The sequence below is a fragment of the Aotus nancymaae genome, unplaced genomic scaffold (genome assembly GCF_030222135.1).
Source record: "Aotus nancymaae isolate 86718 unplaced genomic scaffold, 86718_ANA_hifiasm-v0.15.2.pri h1tg000043l, whole genome shotgun sequence".
Lineage (NCBI taxonomy): Eukaryota > Metazoa > Chordata > Mammalia > Primates > Aotidae > Aotus > Aotus nancymaae.
Genome location: NW_026988457.1, coordinates 3,462,967 through 3,480,993, shown reverse-complemented (window position 1 = coordinate 3,480,993; position 18,027 = coordinate 3,462,967). Strand labels below are relative to the sequence as shown.

Below are 18,027 nucleotides of genomic sequence, written 5' to 3'. Positions count from 1 at the left end.
GACACAATCTTGGCTCACTGCAACCTCTGCTCCTGAGTTCAAACAATTTTCCCACCTCAGCCTTCAGAGTAGCTAGGATTACAGATGTGTGCCACCATGCCTGGCTAATTTTTGTATATTTCAGTAGAGATGGAGTTTTGCAATGTTGTCCAGGCTGGTCTCAAACTGCAGACCTCAAGTAATCTGCCCACCTCGGCCTCCCAAAGTGCTGGGATTACAGGCATGAGCCACCATGCTTGACCCATAAATAACCTTTCAAGTCTGGAATTTGACCTGACTTTTAGATAACTTCTGAATTAGACAAATTTTTTTTCACTAATAACATAACTCTTTCTGGCACATTTTGCATAGAGAATTATGTGTTAACTACAATTTTATCCTTAGCAACCTAAAATTTTAGTGAAACCCTAAAAAGCAAGAAATCCTGGACTACCAGATATGGGCATTTACAGGTAAAAACAATTCAAAAATTTTAGAAACATATTTCTCCATATTACAACTCTTTCTTAATTGGAAATGACCCAAATACCAAATGGACATTAAAAATAACGAAGATTTTAATTTATCACAAAAAGTTTACCTAAAACATTTATCCCAGCTGGGCACAGTGGCTCATGCCTATAATCTCAGAACTTTGGGAGGCCGAGGCAGGTGGATAACCTGAGGTCAGGAGTTGGAGACCAGCCTGCCCAACATGGCGAAACCCTGTCTTTTGTATACATACAGAAAATTAGCCCAGCATGGTGGTGGGTGCCTGTAATTCCAGCTTCTTGGGAGACTGAGATGGGAGAATTGCTTGAACCCAAGAGGCAGACGTTGCAGTGAGCCAAGGTCGTGCCATTGCACTCCAGTCTGGGCAGTAAGAGCAAAACTCCGTCTCCAAAAATAGATATATAAATTTTAAAAATGAGGGTGGGGAAAAGAAAAATTACCTCATTCACTGTACTTAAGTTTTACTTTTAAAAAAGGAGACACAAGACATTAATGAACATATGTAAAACGGACATTGGTTTTGTCTGGAAAGGTGGGACGACTCTAAGTGAGGAGGCTTGAGGGCTTTCAGATCACAGGTGGGAGAGAAACCGTTCCATTCTTTTGAGTTTCCCATTAGCCTTTCCAAAGGAAGCAATCATATATGCATTTATCTCATTGAGACTTTGAATAGAATGTGAGGCAGGCTTGCCCCAAGCAGCTCCCAGCATGAATTAACACTGACATTTTAAAATATCTAGCAAAGACAAACATAAAATTCAGACAAAATGTATGCTCACAATTCTGAAGGCATTTCTATTTTTATTACACCAATAATTTTAAAGCTAACTTGTTTAGTAAAGTGATACTTTAAGTTGCTTGAATTTGAAAATTGCTTAGACTTATTTAGTTAATTTATGAGTGCTCTTTTACTTTTAAGCCAATTTGATAGACGCAACATGTAACAATAAGTGTACATATATATAAACACATCTAGACATGTATAAACACACATAAACGAAGATCTGATAGCTTGGAACCTTAGCCATGAGATAGCAATACAAGCTTGCAATCTCATGGCTAAGGTTTCACTTTGCCCCAATAGATAATACAATGAAGGCTGTGAACCAAAATTTTGGGTAAAGCAGTCTCCACGCTGTCAGGCCTCCAAGTTCAAGCCTGGCCATTATAAGCTTGGTGACCTGCACATATACCTCCTGATGGTCTCCAGGAGCCAGAAAGTCTGAAGTAACTGGATGGCCAAAAACAGAAGTGAAACCATTGGTTCCTGCCTCAACTGATTGCTCTCCCCCTGCAACGTTCAACCATTGTTCCTGCTCAACCTTGCAAAATTTTCCCCAGACATTAGGTTTCCCAAGACCTCCACCTCTGTAATTATGTAATTTATCTCACCCTCCCCTCTACCTGCAACCAATAACCCCCACCCTTATGACCATGCCTGTTTGCAATAAATAACCCCTACCCTTGTGACCATGCATCCCATGACGCCCTCCCCCTCCCTATAGATTACCATCTTTAACTGACAATTTGCCCCAACCTATATAACCAGTCCCCATTCCTACACCCCTCGCCTAACTCCTCTCTCAGACTCAGCCCACTTACACCCAAGTGCAAAATAAAACGGACTGATTGCCCACACAAAGCCTGCCTGGTGGTCTCTTTACAGAGTGACACGCCTAACACAGAGCGGTTTGATTTTTAAGAGCCAAACCTCCTCAGACTCCAAAGAGCACTGGGGCCAAACCATACCAAAGGAGGCTGCCACACATTAACCAGCCCCCTGCTTAGAGTTACAGCACAGAGGCCTGGAAACATGCAGAGCAATCCCACTTTCCCAGTCAGCAGTAAACGCCAGATTTCAAACAATGTTGGGGCCAAGCAGCATTGCACCTGCGAAAGAAATCTCCAAGGAGGGCTTAACATTAGACCTCAGAACCTCTGCCAAGAGTGTCCTCTTTGGAGTGGTTGGGGTCTGAAGAACCCACAGAGTGTCCTCCTCTGGTGTCCAATCTTAGAGTGCCAGACGTCTCTGGTCTTAGGTGGACACCCCTGCAGGATTTTCCCTCCAGAGCCTACTATGAGCTTTATAGGAATAGCCATGAACTATAATGAGAACTGGATGCTGGGTGGGCCATTTTGTTCTATAGCCAGTTGAGTATGATAAGAGAAGAATTTAGCATACGAAAAGAAGGTTTAAGTCTCCTAAAACACGTGCAAGTTTGCTTGGAGCTGTGCTGTACGCAGGGATCAGGGACTGCACACACGGAAAATATTTTTTTAAAAAATCCTTCCCACTTTGAGGCAGGGCAATTATTCCCATTCATTTCTAGGCCTTCAGACAGTATCAGGGAGTGATGCCAGCCAATTGCCCTCAATTTCCAAGGAGGTACTAGTAAACAGCCACTGAAAGACTGAAAAAGAGGAGGAAAAATATGAAGACTCTGGTCCCTTCAGCTAACTGGGCAATGGCAGTCAGGCTTCTCCACATGGAAACCCCTTAGTTTCACTGACCTTGGCCCAAAACCTGCAGTTGCTTCCATGTTTAGGTGCTGCCCACCAAGGGTCTAGGGTTGGAAAGGGAGAGAGGGAGAGACAGAGAGAGAGATAGAGAGAGAGAGAGACAGAGAGAGAGAAAGAGACAGAGAGAGAGAGACACAGAGAGAGAGAGAGAGAAAGAGAGAGAGAGAGAGAGAGAGAGAGAGAGAGATTCCCTGTATAGAGCAGAAAGAAAAAGAAAAAAGGAGAAGAATAAATCCAAACTTTGGACTTACCTCTTCCTCCAGGCTGGCTCCTCAAAATATGTTAACGGTGGAGGGTGTCCAGGTTCTTGGCATCTTCAACAAAGAATTGGACAAAAAGTATAAACAAAGCAAGGAAGGGACAGAGGGATTTATTGAAAATGAAAGTACACTCCACAGTGTGGGAGCGGGCCTGAGCATAGGCGCTCAAAAGCCCTGTTACAGAGTTTTTGTGAGTTTAAATACCTTCTACTTGGGGGTACACCCTATGTAAATGAAGAGGATGAAGTAAACTTACAAAAACATTTACTCAGTGTATGCCCTATGGAGAGGATATTTTCTGTCATAACTGAAGTGGAAATTGGCCTTATGTTCCCTTCTTCCAGACCCATTTTTTCTGCCTCAAAATTACCTTGCTTGGGGAGCAGCAGATTCTCTGCACTGGAGAATTTCCTTGAAATACAAAGAGGTAGTTTTGAACTGCAAGAATAGTCTCAGAAGCTGTAGCCCCCAAGTATAGTATAGTCTAGCTTCCAGCTTCTTGCAGAAAGGGGTTTGTCTGCACAAGTTTTCAGCAGTTCCCTTATATTTCAGCTTCTAATTAGCTTGCACCTGGGAGTCTACAGGGCAGATAAAATAATAAACCTCTTCAAGCCTGAATAAGAGGGACAACACTTCCTGCACCTTCTTTCCTAGCTTGTTCCAGCAATAAATCTAGGCCTGCAGATTTTTCACTGAAAGAAGTTTGTGAGACCTTAGTAAGCCTGAATAGGAGGGTGGGGACTACTGGCACCTTCTTCCATGGCTTGCTCCAGTATTAAATCCAGGTCTGCAGACTCTTCCCAGAAAGTGTTTGTACATGCATTGAGCACCTCAACTTTTACAAATCCCACCCAAGGGCCTGGCTCCTAAGTCACCTAGCTTCACCTAGCTCTGGGAACTGATAGTACTCTTCATTTGTGAGTATTCCTAGACCACAGAGAACAAAAGGGTGATTTTTAAACTTGAATACTCAGGAGCTATCATTCTAGGTTCAGAAAGTATAGTCTAAATGAGCATGCAGGCATCTGTCATAGACTGTCTTCTTGGAGTAGAGTGAATCAGAGATAAACTCTGGTTCTCAGCTTCTCCCTATGGAAAAAAAGGAACCAGAGCACACATGTAACACCTAAACATTTCCAGCTGCATCCCAAGGAACTGACTTCTAACTCACCTGTCTCATACTAACATAGTTGGTCTCACTGTAATCTCCTGGGGGTCACTAAGAACAAGGACAGCAGGCTGGGCATGTGCATAGACTTTAGAGGCCTCTAGAATCTCTGGTTAGGCTGATTGGTGAGAACCATCTTCTACAAGCAGCTAATCTAGTGAGAGTGGGAGAGGTGGTTGTCTCACCTAATGCCCAGAAATTCAGAGAGTCAAACAAAATGAAGAAACAAATATCTTCCAAATAAAAGAATAAATCTTCAGAAGCTAACCCTAAAGAAATAAAAATATATGCTTTACCTAGCAGAGAATTCGAAAGGACTGCCGTAAAGATGCTCCCCAAGATCAGAAAAGCAATGCATAAAGTGAATATTTCAACATAGAGACAAATAATATTAAAAAGTCCCAAGTAGAAATCATAGCTGAAGAGTACAATAACTAAACTGAAAATTTTAATGGAGAGGTTTAACAGTAGACTAAATCAAGCAGAAGAAAGGATTAGTGAACTTGAAGAGAGGTCACAGAAAACCATTTAATCTGAGGAGTAAACATAAAAAGAGTGAAAACAAATGAGGATAGCTCAAGAAACTTATAAAACACCAACAAGCAGAACAATGTACAGATATAAAATAAATATATGCTTAAAAGTTTACTTAACTTATTATTAATGAGGGATGTTACAAGTTCTGAAGAAAATCCAAAAACAGATACATTCATAAATCAGGATCACTGAAATGAATGTGCAATCAGAGACAAAACTGGCTACTTCCACATGAGGGAGGGAAGTCAACTGAACCTTCATTGGACAGTTTTGCATCTATAGACAAGAACTATTTTGCATTGCTATTAGTTATCTGCCATTTACAATGTTTGAAAATAGTTTCAAGGCATTGAAAGGTGCAGAACTCTCACAGACTCAGAATCAGATTACTCCTTGAGAGATATGCTCTAGTTTTCCATTGAAACATAAATTTTTCCTATTGTCTGGCAAAGTCAGGAAATAGATCAGGCTGCATATGTTGGAGGGTATCAGATTGCAGAGCCCTTAACGCCAGTGGGATGTGGTATTAACCTATACATACTAGTATCAAAGTGATCAAAGGGGCTTGATATTAGCCTTGAGGACAAAGTATTCATGAAAGGAGTAATGAAGAGTCCCTGAAAAGCTGGAGGCATTTTGGAAGCTTAGCACTGATAAAGATTTGAGGCTAAAAAGGTCTGAACTAAAATTGAGGTAGTAAGACTCACGAGAAAGGATAATTATAAACATAATTATATAAGAAGAATCAATATTCATTGAGGAAAAGAGAAACGAAAGGTAACTGTGGTTTTAAATATGATTTGAAGTATTTCCTTTTAATTCAACAAACAATGAGTGCCTGAAGTATACTAGCATTGTGCAAGGTGCTGGAATTACAAAAATGAGTAAGATTTTTTTTTAATTCAAATTTTACTTCTACAGAAAACCATCAAACCATAAAGGAAGACTCCAAGAAAGAAAAACAAAAGAAAAAAGAATCTATAAAACAATTGAGAAAATAATAGTGTAAGTCCCTAGTTACAGTAATAATTTTGGATGTAAATGGATTAAATTCTCCAATTAAAAGACATGGAGTGGCAGAAAGATTTTTTTCAAAACCTAACTATCCGCTGCCTACAAGAGACTAATTTCACCTTAAGTACACACACAGCTTGTAAGTGAAAGGATAGAAAAATACAATCTGTGCAAATGGAACTCAAAAGAGAGCAAGGGTAGGTATACTTATATCAGACAATATAGACTATAAATAATAAACTATATGAAGAGACAATGAAGGTAATTATATAACAAAAAGAAGTCAATTCATCAAGAGGATGTAACAATTGTAAATATATATGCACTCACTATCAATGCACCTAAATATATAAAGCAAATAGTGAGGAATCTGAGAGACAGACTGTAATGCAATAATAATAGGAGAGTTTAGTAACCCACTTTTGACAATGAGCAGATTTTTCAGTAGAAAATCAATAAGTAAATATTGGACTTCAACTATACTTTAGAGCAAACGAACCTCATGACACATACCGATTATTTCATCTAACAGCAATAGAATACATGTTCTTCTGAAGTGTACATGGAACATTCTCTTGGATAGATCATATGTTAGGCCACAAAAGAGGTCTTAACAAAATTAAAGAGATTAAAATTATATCAAGTATTTTTTCCCAATCATGGTGGTATGAAACTGGAAATCAATAACAGAGGAAACTTCTGAAAATGTGCAAATACGTGGCTTTAAACAGGATTTTTATGTCATAATGAAGGCTAACAAAAGGTTTTTGCCTTTTGAGTCACCATTTGGGCAAAATAATTTGTGGCACATGAGATTGCCAAAATGATGTCCAGTCTTCTTTAAGTTATATTTTGGTGAATAATACTAATGTATGTTCAAAATTGTATAGGATTTCTAAAATTCTAATGTCTAGGTATATGCTATCAATCATAATTAAGGGTAAAGTTATTGTAAACCACAGAGATAAACAAACCTCCTTGTCAGTCATGTTTTTAACTGTAACTATCCTGGAAATGTTGCCATTTGAAGACAACTGTTGTCTTACTTTGTTCTTTCTCAAAAGATGGTTTAAAATCAAGCTATACTAAAGACTATAACAGGTATTTGCAAATACAGTTTTTTAATAACTTTGAAGATTGTAACATTGGAATAGAGAAAGAATGTATGGGACTCATAAAGAACTAACATGTTCACAAATATCAAGGAAAACAAGAATTAAATAAATGGACTGCATTCAGAAAGTTAAAGCAAACTTTTTAACTTTTGCTTGGAATATTGCTAATCCTTGATTTGTTTTTCAGAGTCAAGGAAATTTATTTCAAACTACTTGTGGCTTTTAATAATTAAGGTATACTCCTATGAATAAAATTTGGAGCATGTTTATTTTTCTCTGCCTGGTTCCTCTAAAATTTGGAAACTATCTGGGAGTACTCTTAACTTATGGCAATATAATTGTTTGCATCTGTGCAGTAAGAATCCATTTTTCTTTGTCAATAGGACAAGATTGGAAAAACTGTTATTTTACCAAGGCTTTGACTGAAAGGGTATGTTTCTTTTTACGGAATCAAGCTTGACATGCAGAGCCAATAAAACCCCTTGGGGAGAACTGGCCTCATACCTTGTCTGTACATTCTCTGCACACAGTTCCTAACCTGCGGTGAGTAAAGAATGTCACTTTCTAACAGGTCTCGAAGCTCTGAGGTGTCTTCCAAGTATAAGACTAAAGTTTATTCATAATTAGTTTTTGCCAAAAAGGAGGACTGGAGAGAAAGATTTTGCTCCAAAGCTTATCATACATTTGTCATTAAATCCTAGTCTCATTAATTGTTTTTAAACTTTTTGCCTACATTTTAGACTAACTCTTATTCCTGTGAATCAAGTGGTGATCTTCTATAGCTTGGGAAAAAAAGGGATGAGTAATGTAAAAATGTGAATCAGTATGCTAGTTCTGGGCAATTATCTTGCAAATTCTGTCAGGTAATGAAAGTAAGTAAGGTGCCCATAACCCGAAAGTTTGTTTGGGAAAATAAAACAAGGAACTTCATAGACCCCCAAAGAGGAATTCTATATCTTGGCAAGTAAAATTTTAGATGGAAATTATCTACTACACCACATTTGTGGGAATTGCTATGCTCACTCTACTATTTGCAATAGGGTTATACATGGTAGCACCTTCTAACTGAAATATTGAACAGAGAGTTTCCATTGAAGTAGTATTTTGCTTAATTATTAGGCTTAAAGCGGAGATAACAGTTGACAAAAAGGAAGCATGAAAGTTTTACTATCACTGAGTCTGCTAGGACTTTTTATTGGGTTTAATGATGCACTTTTAAGTGAAACGTGCTGCTTTTGGATTAACACCTCTAGTAAAGTAGAGGAAAATCTACAGGTACTTAAAGATCAAATCAAAATTATTGACAGGCTCAGGGAGAATGCTGGCTTCAGCCCCAGGTGGCTACAATCCCTCTTTGATGAATTCCAGTCTTCTTTATGAAATTGGTTAGCCCCTTTATTAAGCCCTCTTTTGCTTATATGTCTTGTATTAACATTTGGACCCTCTATACTCAGTACTACAACTTGTTTCTTCTCACCTAGAAGCAAACTCCAAATAGTGCTGTAAACTGAATCACATATGGACAGGTCATTCTTCCGAAGACCCTTAGATTCACCCCAGAAGGAGCCCTAGCTGTTGTTCCCCATTGGATGCCCGTTTTCAGCAGGAAGTAGCCAGAAAGAGTCGTCGCCCAAAACCCTCTAACAGCAGTTAGTGTGGCTAACTCCACCACAGGAGGGAATGTTGTAGGAGTTATTAAGAGGTTATTTTAAACAGATAGAGAGGAAAAGAAGTCCTTGGGAAGTTTTCATTTTTTAAAGCATCTCCAGAAAAGTTTCTTATAAAGCCCCAGCTCTTAGAGCCAGGCCAGCAACTTTTGATATGCAAATGCAGGTCATTAGAAATGGGGTCCACCCAAAATGGTGATTCCTGTGGTCTTCTTGCCTTTTGCCCACATGTTCCAGGCAACATGGGCACCCCCACATATCCCCACGTGTGTAGAACATCCATGGTGCTCTGTATTTGCATATTAAAAGGCTGGGTGGGAGGGCCAGCTTTTTCACGGGCTACCTGAATGATATGCCTGGTCAAACCAATCCCCTGAACCCTATGCAAATCAGACATCAACTTCTCCAGACTCTGCATATATACCTGGCTGGTGTCCATCACACGTAGGGACCTCCTCTTTCAGCTTTGGAGCCCCTTTCCATCTGTCTCTGTATGGGGGAGCTTCTTCCTTCTGGCTTCTTGCCTATTAAACTCTCTGCTCCTTAAAACAAACAAACAAAAATCATAATTATTTATCTACCTAAAAATAAAGCTTCAAAATGAATGAAGCAGAAATTAATGGAATTTCAAAGAGAGGCAACTCTCAACACACTGCCTTTGGGGTAGCCCTGCTCTGCAGGAGTAGTCAAAAAAAAAAGAATTGCAAAGAGAAAGAGAAATAAACAAATCCAAAATTACAGTCAGAGATAGCTATACTCCTTTATTAAAAATTGGTATAACATGTAGATAAAAATTCTAAATAGAATTTCAGCAAAAATAATTCAGTAATATATTAGAAGAAAAATACAATGAGGCCATGTAGGATTTAGTCTAGAAATGCAGAGTTGGTTTAACATTAGAAAATCAGTGTGATTGATCATATTAACAAACTAAACAAGAAAAAAAATTATAATCTCAACGGATGGAGTAAAAGCATTTGACAAAATCCAACATTCATTCCTGATTTTTAAAAACCAATTTCTCAATAATTAAGAATAAAAGGAGTCCTCTTCATCCTGCTGAAGGGCATCTACTAAAACCTATAGCAAACATACATAATGGTAGAAGATTAAGTGTTTTCTCCTATGACCAAGAACAAGACAGTGATGTCTGTTCTCACTCCTGCTATCCACATTGTACTGGAGGTTCTTAGTGCAATCATCCAAGAAATAAACTCTGTCCAGAGTAAAAGGAAGAAGTAAAATTGTTTTTATTTGCAGATGACATGGTTATCTACATAGAAAATCTGATGGTATTTTACTCCCTCTCAAAAAAAATAAATTAAAGCTAGTAGTAAGTGAATTTAACAAGGTTGCAGAATACAAGACTGTATACAAAAATCTACTGTATTTTAATATATTAACAATGATCAGAAGTTGAAATTTACAAACAATACCATTTAAAATAGCTTCCAAAAATATGACATACTCAGGAAAAAATTTGACAGAAATATGCAAGAGTTGCACACTGAAAACTATCAAACATTGATGAGATAAATTATAGAAGATCTAAATCAAGGGTGTCCAATCTTTTGGCTTCTCTGGGCCACATTGGAAGAAGAAGAAGACCTTCCTTGGGCCACACATAAAATACACTAACACTACTGATAGCTGGTGATCTTAAAAAAAAAAAAATCACCAAAAATATCTCGTAATATTTTAAGAAAGTTTACGAATTTGTGTTGGGCCACACTCAAAGCCATTCTGGGCTGCATGCAGCCCACAGGACATGGGTCGGACAAGCTTGATCTAAATAGATACAAATGCCATGTTCATGGCTCTGAACACTCAAAGTTAAGATGTCCATTCTCTCCAAGTTGATCTATAGTTAGTGAAATCCTAATAAAAATCCCAGCTGGCTTTTTTTGTGCATAGAAATTGACAAGCCAATTCTAAACTTTATATGAAAATGCAAAAGATCTAAATTAGCCAAACAACTTGAAAAAGAAAAACAAAGTTGGAGAACTGACTCTATCTGATTTTAAGTTTTATTATAAAGCAAAAGTAATCAAGACAGTGTAGAAATGGCATGAAGATACACAAACAGCTCAATGGAACAGAATAGAGATTTCAGAAATAGACTCACATATGTGGACAATTAATTTTTTACAAAGATACAAAGGCAGTTTCACAGTTTAAAAAAAAAGTTTTTTTTCAATAAATGGTGCTGGAACAATTGGATATTCTATGCCAAAAAAATTGAAAAGAGAAATTTCAATCCATACTTCACAGCATATACAAAAATTAAATCAAAATGGATCATAGATTTAAATATAAAATAAAAACAACTTCTGCAAGAAAACATAAGAAGAAAGACTATTTTCTTTTATAATTCCTCTGAATTCAGAGTCAGTGGAATGAAATCACCAGAGAAATAATCTAATTATTGGTAGTGTTGAATTATTAACAAGGACAGAGGAACCAGTTATCCCCTTTGGCTTCACCATCACGTCAGTTATGCTCTTTGTATAATATAATAGACTCTGAGCCCTCTCAACCCTTTACCTGGTGGAATTCCCTTACATCTGTTTGCACTTTCAGTTGCTATTAATAAGAGAGAGGCAGGAGAAGGGAGGGGCTACATCAAATATCTTTTTTAGTTGACCCATAATAATTATATATATTTATGGGGTACATAGTGAGGTTTCAATACATATAATGTAGAGTGATCAGACCAGGATACTCAGTATATCCACCATTGCAAACGTTTATCATTTCTTTGTGCTGAGAACGTTCAAAATCTTATTTCTACCTATTTGAAACTATATGCTGTTGTTAGCTATAGTCACCCCACAGTGGCAGAAAACAGTAGATATTCCTCCTGTCTAGCTGCAATTTTGCATCCTTTAACAAATCTCTCTCCATCCCCCACTTCCCCAGCTATGTTGATAAACACTGGTCCATGTTGTCAGGGCATAAACGATGGAACCTCAACCCATTTCCCTACCTTTTTGTTGTTCTTTGGTGGTTGCTTGTTTTGTATTCCGGAAGCAAGAGGATGGAAGGGATATGCGTGTTCCTCTTAAGCAGTGTTCTATGTAAATGAATTTGAGTACCAGTTTTGCCAGTTTTCAGATCCTTATGATGCGGAAGTGCTGGGAGGGGAAGGGCATGGTCCCTTTAAATGATACGGAAAGGGGCAGGGAATGCTGGGTAGAAGAGGATGTGGTCCCTGGCTAGGGCTCCACCCCCAGGCTTGTTCCGTCGAACCTAGGTGAAAACAGGCATTTTTGTTTTCCTGCCCAAATGTTGCATTTCCTAAGACCACTGTGGCCTGCCACGACCCCATCCCGCGCCTATAAAAACCCCAGACCCCAGCCCGCAGACACACAAGCGTCTGGACATCCAAAGGAATACTTCAGTGGAAGAAGACATAGTCAGCTGGATGTCGAGCGGAACACAGCAGCGGAGGAACGCTCAGGCGGCTGGACATCCAGAGGAGCACATTTGAATACACAAGTGGCTGGACGTCCAGAGAAAACCTTGGGAGAAGACGACGAAACCGTGGCTGGACGTCGAGAGGGGCACATCAGTGGGGGAACACACAGGCGACTGGATGTTGAGAGGAGCGAACCGACAGGCTCTGGCGCACCACCAGGCCAGCGACCGGCAGAACGACGTGGAGTTTGGGGCAGTTGGAGGAGAGCCCGGGCTACTGAGTGGCCCAACTCCAGGGGAAAATCATCTCCCTTCTGGCTCCTCCATCTGCTGAGCGCTGTTCCACTCAATAAAATCTTGTACTCATTCTCCAAGCCCATGTGTGTCTGATTCTTCCGGTACACCAAGGCAAGAACCCTGGGATACAGAAAGCCTTCTGTCCTTGTGATAAGGCAGGGGTCTAGTTGAGCTAACACAAGCGGCCTACGGATGGTTAAACTAAAAGAGCACCCTGTAACACACGCCCACTGGGGCTTCAGCTGTAAACATTCACTCCTAGACACTTATCCTGGGGTTGGAGCCCCACAGCCTGCCGGTCCCTATGCTCCCTAGAGGTTTGAGCAGCCAGGCACTGAAGCGAGTCACACCCGCATCGTGTGCCCTGCAAGGAGGACAAGGAAACTTTTCCCATTTCACTTAGGTAAGCTGTTTTAATTTTCTGGGACTTACCCAGTTTTTTGACAGAAAAAAGATATAATTGTATTTATTGCAGTTTAGCCAGATTTTTGTAATAACTACAGTTTTTGCATATTAACCTGCTTTAAGAAGATATTTATTTGTTAATTTATAAACTCTGTTATAGTAGTATATGCCAGCCATTGATCTAAGCAATTTATAAATATGAATTCATTTAGTTCTAATAAGAATCCTATCTTTTCTATCCAGTCTATCATTGATGGTCATTTAGGTTGATTCTATATACATGTACATCATGGATTACTATGCAGCCATAAAAAAATGAGATAATTCCTTTGCAGGGACATAGATGGAGCTGGAGGCCATTATCCTTAGCAAACCCAGGAACAGAAAACCAAATACTGCATATTCTCACTTATAAGTGGGAGCTAAATGATGAGAACATATGGACACATGGAGGGGAACAACACACACTGGGGCTTTTCGGAGAGTGGGAGGAGTGAGAGGATCAGGAAAATTAACTAATGGCTTAATTCCTGCATGATGAAATAATTTGTACAACAAACCCCCATGACACAAGTTTACCTATCTAAAAACATGCACTTGTAGCCCTGACCTTAAAAGTCAAAAAAGCAATTATATCATGTAGGTACAATTGTCCTCATTTTTAAAGGTTAGGTAACTTACCCAATGTCATAAAACCAGAATATGGCAGAGCTGGTATTTGAACCAAAGAGCACAGTCTGGCTACAGAGTCTGTGGTCCTAACCATTAGGCATCACTGCCTTATAATTGATATTAAAGTTTGAACAGGAAAATAATCCATGTAACTCACTAACAATGGCAATCAACTTGTGTTTAAAAAACAGTTTGTGGCCCGGCACAGTGGCTCATGTCTAATCCTAGCACTTTGGGAAATCAAGGCAGGGGTATCACTTGAGCTCAGGAGTTCGAGACCAGCCTGGGCAACATGGTGAAACCCCATCTCAACAAAAAATAAAAATAAAAAAAATTTAGACAGGAGTGGTAGTGCATGCCTGTGGTCTCAGCCACTCAGGAGGCTGAGGCAGGAGGATTGCCTAAGCCTGGGAGGCGGAGGTTGCGGTGAGCTGAGATTGCACCACTGCACTCCAGTCTGGAGAGCAGAGTGAGATCCTGTCTCAAAAACAAAAACAAAACAACCCGTTTGTATTACCCAACATTAAATAATGCATGTGTTTACATTTTTATTTTTCCTCAACCTTCTGGGCTCAAGCAATCTCCCACCTCAGCCTCCTGAGTAGCTGGGACTATAGGCACACACCACTACAATCAACTAATTTTTAAATTTTATTGTCTGTAGAGAAGGGGTCTTGCTATGTTGCCCAGGCTAGTCTCAAACTCCTGGCTCAGACAATCCTCCTGCCTCACCCCCACAAAGTGCTGGGATTAAAGGCATGAACCACTGCATCAGGCCTTAAGTTTTTAAACGTTTACTAGTTTTTATCACACAGTAGGCACACAACATGTATCGATTGGCTGATTGGTCACACGTTAATTCTCAATTAGCTATACTGACAAAATGTAGAAATAAATTAATAACAAATCATTTATATTTGGCTTTTGAATATCTAATATGCTAGAGCAGGATGGAGAAGACTTTTGTCTGCCATTCCTTTCCCTAATTGTACTTTCCCTAGGGTGTTTACTAAATTATCCCCCAGAAGTCCTGTAAGATATCAGTAAATTTCTTCAAACTTTCATCAAAAATATTATTTTCTATACATCAGGTCATTTTACCATCAGCCATCATGAGTCTGTAATTTATCTTTATTCAGCAAGATCTTTGAAACCGAAGCAGGTCTACTCCAGATAAAGTCTATAGACTTTATCAGTCAGCTCAGCAATGCAAATGGATGTCATCTGGAGTGTTAACTCTGGACAATCGTCCCTTGAAGCAATGGATAGAAAAGAGGTCTGAGGCTGACCCTTGGCTTAATCGTATAGTGCATCATCTCTAGGGAACCAGGGGATGCACTGCCACAGAGTAACACCCATTCTATCCCTACGGCCCAGCTCTTGACTCCATACTATCTGTGCAATTTTCTTTTTAATTTTGAGACGGAGTTTCCCTCTTGTTGCCCAGGCTGGAGTGCAATGGGGCAATCTTGACTCAACGCAACCTCCACCTCCCAGGTTCAAGCAATTCTCCTGCCTCAGCCTCCCAAGTAGCTGGGATTACAGGCATGCACCACCTCGCCCGGCTAATTTTGTATTTTTAGTAGAGACAGGGTTTCTCGTTTGGTCAGGCTGGTCTTGAACTCCTGACCTCAGGTGATCTGCCCACCTCAGCCTCTCAAAGCTCTGGGATTACAGGCGTAAGCCACCGCGCCTGGCCCCATATTTGTTCAATTTTCAAAGCCAGTGATTGTGAGGGATTCAAACACCATTGTCAGAGGATCCTCAAATAGCTAGAAAGGCATCTTCACTTCATTAAATTGAAGTCCAGTGAAGATAAGAGCCAGCAATTTTGATTTCCATTGTCATTCTTAAAAGTCAGCCAGGAATTCTACTCCCTTTATTTTCTGAGCTTCAAATGACTAGCCTCTCAAATAAGAGATTCTGGAAAAAGGTTATTAGCGATCCCTTTTCCCTCAAAGTCAAGAGGCTGGAGATGACACAGGTCAAATCAAGACTGGCAATGGGACCTGAGAGCCTAGTGATTTGGCAGTTTAAAGTAAGGATCCTGGTCTTTTATGAGCCTTGGTTTATCTATCTATAAAATAACACCCACTTCTCAGCACTGGAAATAAAGTGATATATTTATAGAATAAAGATGAGGAATTTGCTCAACATCACCTGAAATTAAGGAAATGCAAATCAAAACCATAATGAGATATCATCTTACATCTGTTAGGATGGCCATTATTAAAAAAAAATCAAAAGATAATAAGTGTTGACAAAGTTGTGAAGAAAAGTGAACCCTGGTACCCTGTTGGTGAAAACGTACATTGATACAACCATTATGGAAAACAGTTCCTTAAAAAAGTTAAAATGGGAGCTACCATATTATCCAGCAATCCCATTACTGGGTATATATTCAAAGAAAATAAAATCACTAACTCAAAGAGACATCTACATGCTCATGTATATTGAAGCTTTATTCACAGTAGCCACGATACAGAAGCAATCTAAATGTCAATAGATGAATGGATAAAGAAAATAAATGTGATACATACAAGCACCACACACTATGGAATATTAGCCTTTAAAAAGAGAGAAATCCTGGCCAGGCATGGTGGCTCATGCCTGTAATCGCAGCACTTTGGGAGGCTAAGGCAGGTGGATCACCTGAGGTTAGGAGTTCGAGACCAACCTGACCAACATGGAGAAACCCCGTCTCTACTAAAAATACAAAATTAGCTGGGTGTGGTGCTGCATGCCTATAATTGCAGCTACTCAGGAGGCTGAGGCAGGAGAATCCCTTGAACATGGGAGGCAGAGGTTGAGGCGAGCCAAGATTGCGCCACTGAACTCCAGCCCTGGGCAACAAGAGCAACTCCATCTCAAGAAAAAAAAAAAAGGGATATCCTGCCATTTGTGACAATATGGATGAACCTGGAGAACATTATGCTAAGTGAAATTAACCAGACACAAAAGACAAAATTTGCATGATCTCCTTTATACATGGAATATTAAAAAGTTGAACTCACAGAAGCAGAGTGTAGAATGGTAGATATCAAGGGACTAAGGTGGAGGAAAATGGGGAGATGTTGGTCAAAGGGTACAGACTTTCTGAATTACAAGTAAATTCTGGAGACCTAATGTACAGCATAGAGACTATACTTAATAATAATGTATTGTATACTTATAATTTTCCAAGAGAGTAGAACCACACACAAAAAAAATAGTAACTAAGTGCAATGATCTGAATGTTTATGTCTCCCAAAATTTATACATTGAAACTAAATTCCTAATGCAGTAGTATTAAGAGATGGGGACTTTCAGAGGTGCTTAGTTAAAGGGATTAGTGCCCTTATAAAAGAAGCCCAAGAGAGTTTGTTTGTTCCTTCTACTAAGTGAGGATGCAGTGAGAAGATGCCATCTGTGAAGAAGATGGTAAGCCCTCAGCAGACACTGAGTCTGATGGTGCCCTGATCTTGGACATCTCAGCCTCCAGAACTGCAATCAATAAATTTCTGTTGCTTATAAATTGCCCAGTCTAAGGTATTTTGTTATAGCAGCCTGAATGAACTAAGACACTAGGTGAGATGATGGATATGTTAGCTTGATTGTGGTTATCATTTCACAAAGTATACATATAATCAAAACATCACATTTTACACCTTAAATATATACAATTTTTGTCAATCATACCTCAAGAAAGCTGAGAGAAAAGATAAGAATAAAAGATAGGAAATATTTGAAAATTATTAGAATTCTTTTCCCAACATTAACTTAGAAAAAGTAAGGGGTTTTTTTGTTGTTTTTTTTTGTTTACTTTTTTTTTTTTTAGACGGGATCTCACTCTGTCACCCAGGCTGGAGTGCAGTGGCATGATCACACCTCACTACAGCCTTGACCTCCTAGGCTCCTGTGATCCTCCCACCCAAGCCTCCCAGTAGCTGGGACTACAGGCATGCAACGACACCCTGTTAATTTTGGCATTTTTTTTGCAGAGACGGGTTTTGCCATGTTGCCCAGGCTGGTCTTGAACCCCTGAGCTCAAGCAATCTGCCCATCTTGGCCTCCCAAAGTGCCAGGATTATAGGTGTGAGCCACCATGTCCCGCCCAAAGTCAGTTTTAAATGAAGCAAATGACAATACTAAAAATATGTATATTAATAATACTAATACATTTGAAATGTGGAAGTCACTCAGTTTTCTTCTACCAAGTGGTCTGCTTCCAAGGAAACTAAAAGAACCCTTTCTGTATGAAGAAAAGGAGAAATCCAAGGAAGATTCTTGGAAGATTGAAGGAATAAAGATTGATATAGCCCTGCTGTGTAGAGAAAAGGCTCAAGACCAGAAGAGCAATGATTATCTCAACTCAGCACATTCTCCAACTCATGTCTACTCTTCCTTATATGGCTGTACACTGTACAAAGGCACAAAAAATACAGCCAACTGTTTTCACCTCGGAGGTCTCTGGCAGCACAAAA

General features: G+C 39.4%; 2 long non-coding RNA genes across 3 annotated transcripts in view; one reads left to right on the top strand and one right to left on the bottom strand.

Moving 5' to 3' along the window:
* The window catches only part of LOC105732128 (uncharacterized), a 37,637-nt gene extending 25,720 nt beyond the window's left edge, over window positions 1-11,917 (bottom strand). Inside the window, exons 1-3 of the long non-coding RNA XR_001110908.2 lie at window positions 11,760-11,917; window positions 9,198-9,315; window positions 3,264-3,326 (exon numbers count right to left, since the gene is read on the bottom strand). This is a non-coding gene — a long non-coding RNA (uncharacterized LOC105732128). The remainder of the gene's footprint in view (window positions 1-3,263; window positions 3,327-9,197; window positions 9,316-11,759) is intronic.
* A 109-nt stretch (window positions 11,918-12,026) lies between these two features.
* Window positions 12,027-18,027, top strand: part of LOC105732127 (uncharacterized) — a 37,762-nt gene continuing 31,761 nt past the window's right edge. For both annotated transcript variants that reach the window (XR_010337131.1, XR_001110907.2), the window contains exon 1: window positions 12,027-12,890. This is a non-coding gene — a long non-coding RNA (uncharacterized LOC105732127). The remainder of the gene's footprint in view (window positions 12,891-18,027) is intronic.